This window comes from Limanda limanda, chromosome 12 (genome assembly GCF_963576545.1).
Source record: "Limanda limanda chromosome 12, fLimLim1.1, whole genome shotgun sequence".
NCBI lineage: Eukaryota > Metazoa > Chordata > Actinopteri > Pleuronectiformes > Pleuronectidae > Limanda > Limanda limanda.
In genome coordinates, this window is record NC_083647.1 from 24,148,351 (window position 1) to 24,156,848 (window position 8,498).

Here is an 8,498-nt window from a genome sequence, read left to right on the forward strand (position 1 = left end):
AGCTCCTCCCGATAACGAGCGCGTATTCACGGGTGCAAAAGGAGTCACAATTGTTTTATACATTGAACTGAAGCGTAGGTGCTTTATGTGTTTGGTGATCATTATGCCAGGGCTGGTTGGGGGGGAGGGGGGGGTGTTATCCTCATGAATATCGCTGTGAACGGAGGCCATCGCTCAGTGGGAAGTGGTAAAACATTAATAAGTGCTCAAAAATGTACACACACACTGTTACGAGCCGCAGCTGCAGTAGAGTTGTTAAGAGGAGATGAGACTTTATTAATCCCGAAGGAAACTCTGGTGCCAGCTTCCTCCAGGACGACAGAGCGATGTACGCAGAGGAGAATACAGTAAAAATAGAAAAACACAGTCCACAATACAAGTGAAAAGAAAAATAAGTAAAAAGTATAAGTGTATTGTAAAATAAATATGAAATTTATAAGACATATATGATCAATGTCCGCCCCACAGTGAATTGACTTGAATTAACTGATTCAACCCCAAATAGCCCAAGCAGAAAAGAAATTGCGCCACCTATGGATTTGAATGTGAACGCCTTCAAACTTAAGCAGGAAGTCATCAACTCAAAATCAGTTAAACTTTGCCGTCCAATGAAGTAATAGAAGTTCACATAGGCACAAACCTTTATTAAAACTTCATATATAACTTTAAATTAACAACATATACTCACAAAGTCTTCACAAAGTATTCTAACTCCTTTCCTTTTTTTTACATTTTGTAATGTTGAACTAAAAATAAGTATTTCCATGATTCTGTTATTGGATTACAGAACGATGTACGCAGAGGAGATTACAGTAAAAATAGAAAAAACAAAGTCCACAATACAAGTGAACAGAAAAATAAAGTAAAAGTATAAGTGTATTATAAAATACAAATACAAATAAAAATAATAATAATAACAATAATAATAATAAAAATCCTTACAGATTCAATAGGGCCTCTCACCATTCGGTGCTCGAGCCCTAATTAAGTGAGTTATTTTATTAGAAACAATACATGTTTATATTATTTACAACACAGGCTGTAAATGTAGATACCATTTAAAATCTGATGTCAAAATCAGTACAACTTTGCCGTCCAATGAAGTAATAGAAGTTCACAAATGCACAAACCTTTATTAAAACTTCATATATAACATTAAATTAAAAACATATACTCACAATGTATTCTGACCCCTTCACCCTTTTTTACATTTTGTAATGCTGAATTAAAAATAAGTATTTCCATGATTCTGTTATTGGATTACAATCAATACGCCTTACTGTTAAATGGATAATCAGTGTTCTCCGTCCTCATCGAACCGTGTGAGACTCCACACGTCCCAGCTGTGTCTGGGAGAAAATTGACATTCAGTGATGTGAAAGCCGTGTACACACCTCGTCACACAACAGCACAACATGTGTGCAGCTGAAGGTTGAGAGGCTGCAGAGTGCAGAGTTACATCTTGATTCCCCGAGCCCTCGGGCCAAACACGAAAATACACAGCGCTCGTTTTTTAAAAACTTAAATCTCTGATCACTCTGCTGTGGGTCTTGTTGTGTTGTATCTAGAGTCTAGAATTTGATCTCACAAGACTTTCTGAATGAATGAAGCTTAAAGCGACTAATCTCAAGAGTTTTTCTAGATCAGGGTTTGTTTGCTCTGGTCTGAATCGCAGGACGTAACCGGCTCCCGGAGAAATGTCCTAGCAAACCTACAGGCAGCGCTTTGCTCATTGGTTCAAGGCGTTTGAGACAAAGGTGAGAAAGTCAACAAAGGCATCGTACGTTCATGAACCAGGTCTATGGTTATTTTAATCATCTACATCCCATCATTTAAAGGATACCTGGCAGAGGGAGTCCGTCAGCTGTTAGGCTCGGATGTACCTGAGAATCAGAAAGTTCTTTATTGTCATAATGCTCAGAAACAACTACATTTTAAGAGGCTTCTCTCTACAGTCACATAGATACAAAAGATACAAAGATATAAATAAAATATTGAAAAATTGCAAATACAAATGGTGAAAATAGTGATGGTTGCATAAAAACAGTAGCAGCAGCAAAACATTGACAGGAACATAAAGACTTATATGCAGAGAATAAATAACACCAGATATTTACAAATAGTGTTAAAAGCTTCAGGAACGCCGTCTACTCTTTCAGTCCCTGTGTGTGTGTGTGTGTGTGTGTGTGTGTCTGTTTTAGTCCTAACTAAAGACTAAGATACATCACATGACAACAGCTTTTAATTCTCAAACGATAAACAGCTGTTAAACCCCAGAGTGTGTTTTTTTTTTTGTGCCAGCTTCTCTGAACATTTTAACCACTCGGTACACAAACGCTGTTCGGCACAGCACTTGACATTTGATTGGTACTTGACAAATTGCTAAATGTGTTCAGACTAAATGCAAAGAGAATTTTCGAGGCGCTGTGATTTCACACACACACACACACACACACACACACACACACACACACACACACACACACACACACACACACACTCACTTGGTGCAGACGTGGAAGGAATACACATTTTGGATTTGGTTCAGGGAGCAAATATCCTGATAGAGAAAGAGATGAGAGTTAAAGTTCTCTGGAGATTATCCCGCAGATCTTTGACTTGACATGATGAACTTTCAGATGATAAGAGACAGAGGAGAGAGGATGAAGCTGCATCCATCATAGCATCAGGATACACCCGGCGTCCACACTACTCCAGCGTTTAGCAGAAAAGGTCTCTGGTTCGTCTCTGGTTCGACTCCACGGAGAAACAACAAAAAGACGAACCTGGATTGATCTGTCCAAAAATCCAAGAGGATTCTCCCTACCCTGTCTAGTGCCCCTGAGCAAGGCACCTTACTCCCCCAACATCTGCTCCCCGGGCGCCGTACATGGCTGCTCACTGCTCTGTGTGTCCTGCACCAGATGGGTTAAAAGCCGAGGTTAAATTTCCCTACAATTGCATGAGTGTGCTTGTGCATGTCTGTGCATGTGTTTGGGACAAATAAATGTATCTTAATCTTAATCTTAATCTTAGGATCCAAAACAGAGAGGTGTAAAGGTTGCGTTTTTAGTGGAGAAGAGCAGAAAGTGAGATGTTTGGACTCTCATGGAAGAGTCGGCCTCAGCCTCGGCTCCCAGTGTAGAACCAACATGGATAATCAGTCCCAAGTGTCGCTGACAGCTGGTGTGCAGTAAAACTCTGCATTTCACAATGTTACAACTGTTTAAATGTGAAGGAGACGAGCTGTTATTCGAGCAACAATTCTGCCACTAACACTGGCACGCATTTGACTTGTCACGTTTTCAGTCGTGTTGGTGTGGACGGGGATTAAAACTGATGCAGAGCCGAAACCCCTCGTGTGGACAGAGATGGTTTCAGTTTGAAAACGCCACTTTCCAACCAAAACGCATTAGATGGAGCCTGAAGGAAGAAAACGAAAGAAAATGCTCATTTCACAAACAATAAAGGAACAAAAGACAGAAGGAGAAATTAAGAAACGAGAGAAGTTAAAGAGGAAGAGTGAAGCAGCTGAGTATTTAAAATAACCATGCTTTCCCTAAATACAATGTATTGCAGCTTGTGCTTTATTTCTGTTTGTCCGCACATTTGTATTTTCTAGCTCAGCTCCTCTTCTTTTTCACTAAATCATGTTTTTGCAGTTTAGGAAATTCCTTCTTATTTTTCTTTTTAGATTTGTTTTATCACCGAGTGATAAAACAAATCGCTGCATCGATGATTCCTTCACGTTGATGCTTTCAAATTTTTCTTCTTGAAGACAAACAGCAAAACATCTGAGAGAGAGATTAAACTCCAAGTGCTCACACTCGTGAAAACCTCTTCACCGCCGCAGCTCGTCGTCTGAAACTTTCCCTCACGGAGGAAATGTGTGGACTTTCTTTCACCAGTGGAATGAAGGAACGCCGAGGTATTCTGAGTGTCTTCCATTAGTCTGAGGAAAACACTCGAGAGACATAATGTACCAGTTGAACAGCTCCCCGCGGAATGTGCGAGACGCTGAGTGTGGAGCAGTGTGAGTGTTCTGGAGAGTTGGAGGAATGAGAGGGAGGCAGGAAGGAAGAAGGAGGGCGAGAGAGGGCGAGTGTGGTGGAGAGCAAGAGAGCCAGAGGGAGGGAGGCAGGGAGATCAAGGGGGGAGAGGACGGAGGAGAGAGAAGTGGTACATGAGAAAACATCTCAGAGAGCTTCTCCATGTGGGTGAGTTGGTTTCGGAGCTCCACTGGGACGGGAGCGTCTCGGAGGTTTGATTCCCGACCCAGCGGCTGAAGGCTCACGATGACGGAGGAGGTTTGCACAGACGAAGCTTTATGAAAATATTTAGCTTCAAATCATATTCACATGTATTGGTGCATTATGAATTGCAGCACCACCTTTAATAGTCTAATGCAATAGAACCAGCGATATTAATCATGTAGCTCTCAATTGTAAAGCATCAGCATATCGTCCAACCCGTCTCTTATTGTGTCCTCACAGTGGACTTTGAAATAGATTCTTCAGATTCTTCAGATTTTCGTGCCACCTGCTTAAAATTCCTCTACCTGTGGACACAGAAAAGTATCAGCGAATTCAAAACATCATCATTAGTGGAGTCCGGAAATGCATTTTGAGTTAAAATAACTTTTTTTATTCCATATAATGAGATTCTTGTCCATTTCGTAAGCAACTGGCTGTAGATGGTTTATCTCCGAGCAGCTAGTTTCTCAGTCTCAATGCATTTTTTTTATCTGCAACCAGACGATAACAGTGAAGTCGTGTGGGGGGTGCACTGACATTTGGTCTCAGATCCATGAAGTTGTGCTTGATTCAGTCTGAACAGGCAAAGTGCAGAAATCTCCTCGGCAATGCAACGACTACAGTGATTTGTAAAGTGGGACAGAGGCTGTTACATAACAGCGGCTCATCAAATAATTACTATCTTTAGTGGAGAGTTACATGTGGTTACCCAACTCGCTGCTCTTTCATCAGATAAACAGAACGTTTCATAACTCACGCTCCGGTGGAACTGGAAGTTTGACCTTTTTTCCTTTTTGGCCCTGATGAAACAAAAGAGCTGCACAGAATGTGGAACAGCAGCCCACCTGCACAGAACATTAAGAATGCGAGGAAGGAACCGAGAAGAGCTCAAGGCCCGACAGGCGCCTTTAGGATTCCATCACGCTGCACCTCACTTCACACACTGAGAGAAATCAGTCCCCTGAATGGGCCTGATCCATTAATTATCCCCTGGAGTCTGTGGAACCGTGGAAAATATCAAAAACATTAAAGACAGTGAAAGGAAATTTGATGGGTTCTTCGCTGACACTTACAGATAAACCAGCAAACAAACAAATGCACAGGGGGAGGGGGGTGGGGGGAGATGACCACTAACCTTAGATCAACACCCATTTCCTGTGCATCAGCCGGATGATTGTGGCCATTAAAGATAGAATCCAAGAGCAGAACTTTGTTTAGGCTGCAAAGCAAATAACAAAAAGAAATGTATGGATAATTTACGTTCATATATAAATGGTGTAACCTCGAATAACCTGTAAACACAGTTGGATGATATGCCGGCTCCCAAAGGTGAAGTCAGATCGCCCCCTGGTGGCTGGCTGCAGTGTCGGTCGAAACAATCTGCGTCTAAAAGAGAAAATTTAAATACACGTAAAATAAATGATTTAGTTCTCGTCCCACTGATGTTTGTCCAGCATTTTTCTGGTAAGTTTGGTTTTGATTATGACTCATTTGGTTGCAGTGTCCTGATTGGCTGCTGAGATGGACACGTGATTGGTTGAAGCAGGAATCCCGTTGAAACCGCAGCTCCACTACATCACCAGTGTAAAATACCAGCCCCTGTGTGCAGGACCTTTCTGCAGACTGGGAGGCGGTGGCGTGGCGTTGGCCATCGGAGCGCATCCTGTTGTTTGAATGGAAACTCTCTGAATTGGATCCTTCGCCCCGGTGCCGGCGCTGTGCTCGGCGGCCTCTTCCCTCGCCCATCTGATCTCTGAGGACCCGTGGGAAGAGAGTTAATGGCCGTGCTGTGGAGGCAGCTCTGCACTGGCGGCCGCTCCCGGGGTGCTCAGTCACGAAGGTCATTACTGTAATGGAAAAGGTTTGTTAGGCTCCACTTGCCGGTGTGCACTACACGCCTGGCAGAAGGGCCGGGGCACAACAGGACCGGGGCCGGGGCCGGGACAGATGGGGACGGGGGGGGGGGGGACAGGTGAACTTTCAGACGCTCGGTGCCTGAGGGCAACTTCAGCTGCTTCGCTCTTTCTCTTCATCTTCAGCTCTGTCTCTGCTCCTCGTCTTCCTCTGTCTTTCTTCTGCTTCTTCACTCCACATCGGGTCGGCCGCTGTATTTCTCTTCTGTTTGGATGTGGACAATTATTTCCTACGATTTAATTCGCTGAATTTATTGACAAACAAATCGACACAGTGGTTTCTAAATCGAGTCCCGTCGTTCCAGAGCTGAAATCAATCTGCTTGGTTTCCGTGAATCTAGACGGGAAAGTAATGACAGTAACGCACGTCTGTTTAAAAAGACGTGTTCACCTGCAAAGCAACAACCCAAACCGTATTTAGCAGGAGTTAATTTGACAGTCAGGAGTCTTCTCGTCGTGCTCAGGCATCTGTGCCCGGCGACTCGCTGAATCCTAATGAGCACCCTCCCACCAGCAGCAGCAGCAGAAGAAACAATGGCTTCCTCACTATTCATTTGTACCTACAACAGCAACCCTAACCCACTTACAGACGCATGAATATTCCTCGTGGCAGATTAACGTCTCTAATCAGGATTCCATCTGAGATGTGCGACGGTGATTCATCCACACACTCCCACCTTGAGGAAGATGAAGAGGATTCGACGCGGAAACACTCGGGGATGAAAAGAAATCAGCTCCTCCCGATAACGAGCGCGTATTCACGTGTGCAAAAGGAGTCACAATTGTTTTATACATTGAACTGAAGCGTGGGTGCTTTATGTGTTTGGTGGTGATCATTATGCCAGGGCTGGTTGGGGAGGGGGGGGGGGGGGTGTTATCCTCATGAATATCGCTGTGAACGGAGGCCATCGCTCAGTGGGAAGTGGTAAAACATTAATAAGTGCTCAAAAATGTACACACACACTGTTACGAGCCGCAGCTGCAGTAGAGTTGTTAAGAGGAGATGAGACTTTATTAATCCCGAAGGAAACTCTGGTGCCAGCTTCCTCCAGGACGACAGAGCGATGTACGCAGAAGAGAATACAGTTAAAATAGAAAAAACATAGTCCACAATACAAGTAAGGAGAAAAAAAAAGTAAAAGTATAAGTGCATTGTAAAATAAATTTATGAGACATATATGATCAATGTCCGCCCAGCAATGAATTGACTTGAATTAACCAATTAAATCCCAGATAGTCCAAGCAGGAAAGAAATTGCGCCACCTATGGATTTAAATCTCAACGCCTTCAAACTAAAGCAGGAATTCATCAACTCAATATCATTGTTACCATTTAAAATCTGATGTCAAAATCAGTTAAACTTTGCCGTCCAATGAAGTAATAGAAGTTCACACATGCGCAAACCTTTATTAAAACTTCATATATAACATTACATGAACAACATATACTCACAAAGTCTTCACAAAGTATTCTAACTCCTTCCCTTTTTTTACATTTTGTAATGTTGAATTAAAAATAAGTATTTCCATGATTCTGTTATTGGATTACAGAGCGATGTTTGCAGAAGAGATTACAGTAAAAATAGAAAAAACACAGTCCACAATACAAGTGAACAGAAAAATAAAGTAAAAGTATAATGTATTATAAAATAAAAATACAATTAAGTGAGTTCTTTTATTTGAAACAATACATTTTTATATTATTTACAACACAGACTGTAAATGTAGATACCATTTAAAATCTGATGTCAAAATCAGTTAAACTTTGCCGTCCAATGAAGTAATAGAAGTTCACACATGCACAAACCTTTATTAAAACTTCAAACATAACATTAAATTAAAAACAAATACTCACAAAGTATTTTCTGACCCCTTTCTTTTTTTCGTTTTATAATACTGAATTAAAAATAAGTATTTCCATGATTCTGTTATTGGATTACAATCAATACGCCTTACTGTTAAATGGATATTACATCAATCAAAGTCAGATTATTATGAAATTTTGCTCGGGTGTCTCCCAGTTCCCTTTAATCGTCTTTGAGATGTTTCTACACCTCGAGTCGAATCCACCCGGGGTCGACTCCATTGATCGGACATCATTTGAAAAGCCACACATCTTCTCTTCAAAGGTTTCACAGCTGACAATGTGTCAGAGGAAAAACCAAGACGCGAGGTTGAAGCGACTTCCTGCGGAGCTCAGAGACGGGTTTGTGTTGAGACGCAGATCTGGGGAAAGCTACGAATGATATCTGAACACACAGATTCCCTTGAACACACACACGCTTCCTCTACTGAAGGAAGACGTGTCGAACAACCAGGGGCCGAATTCATGA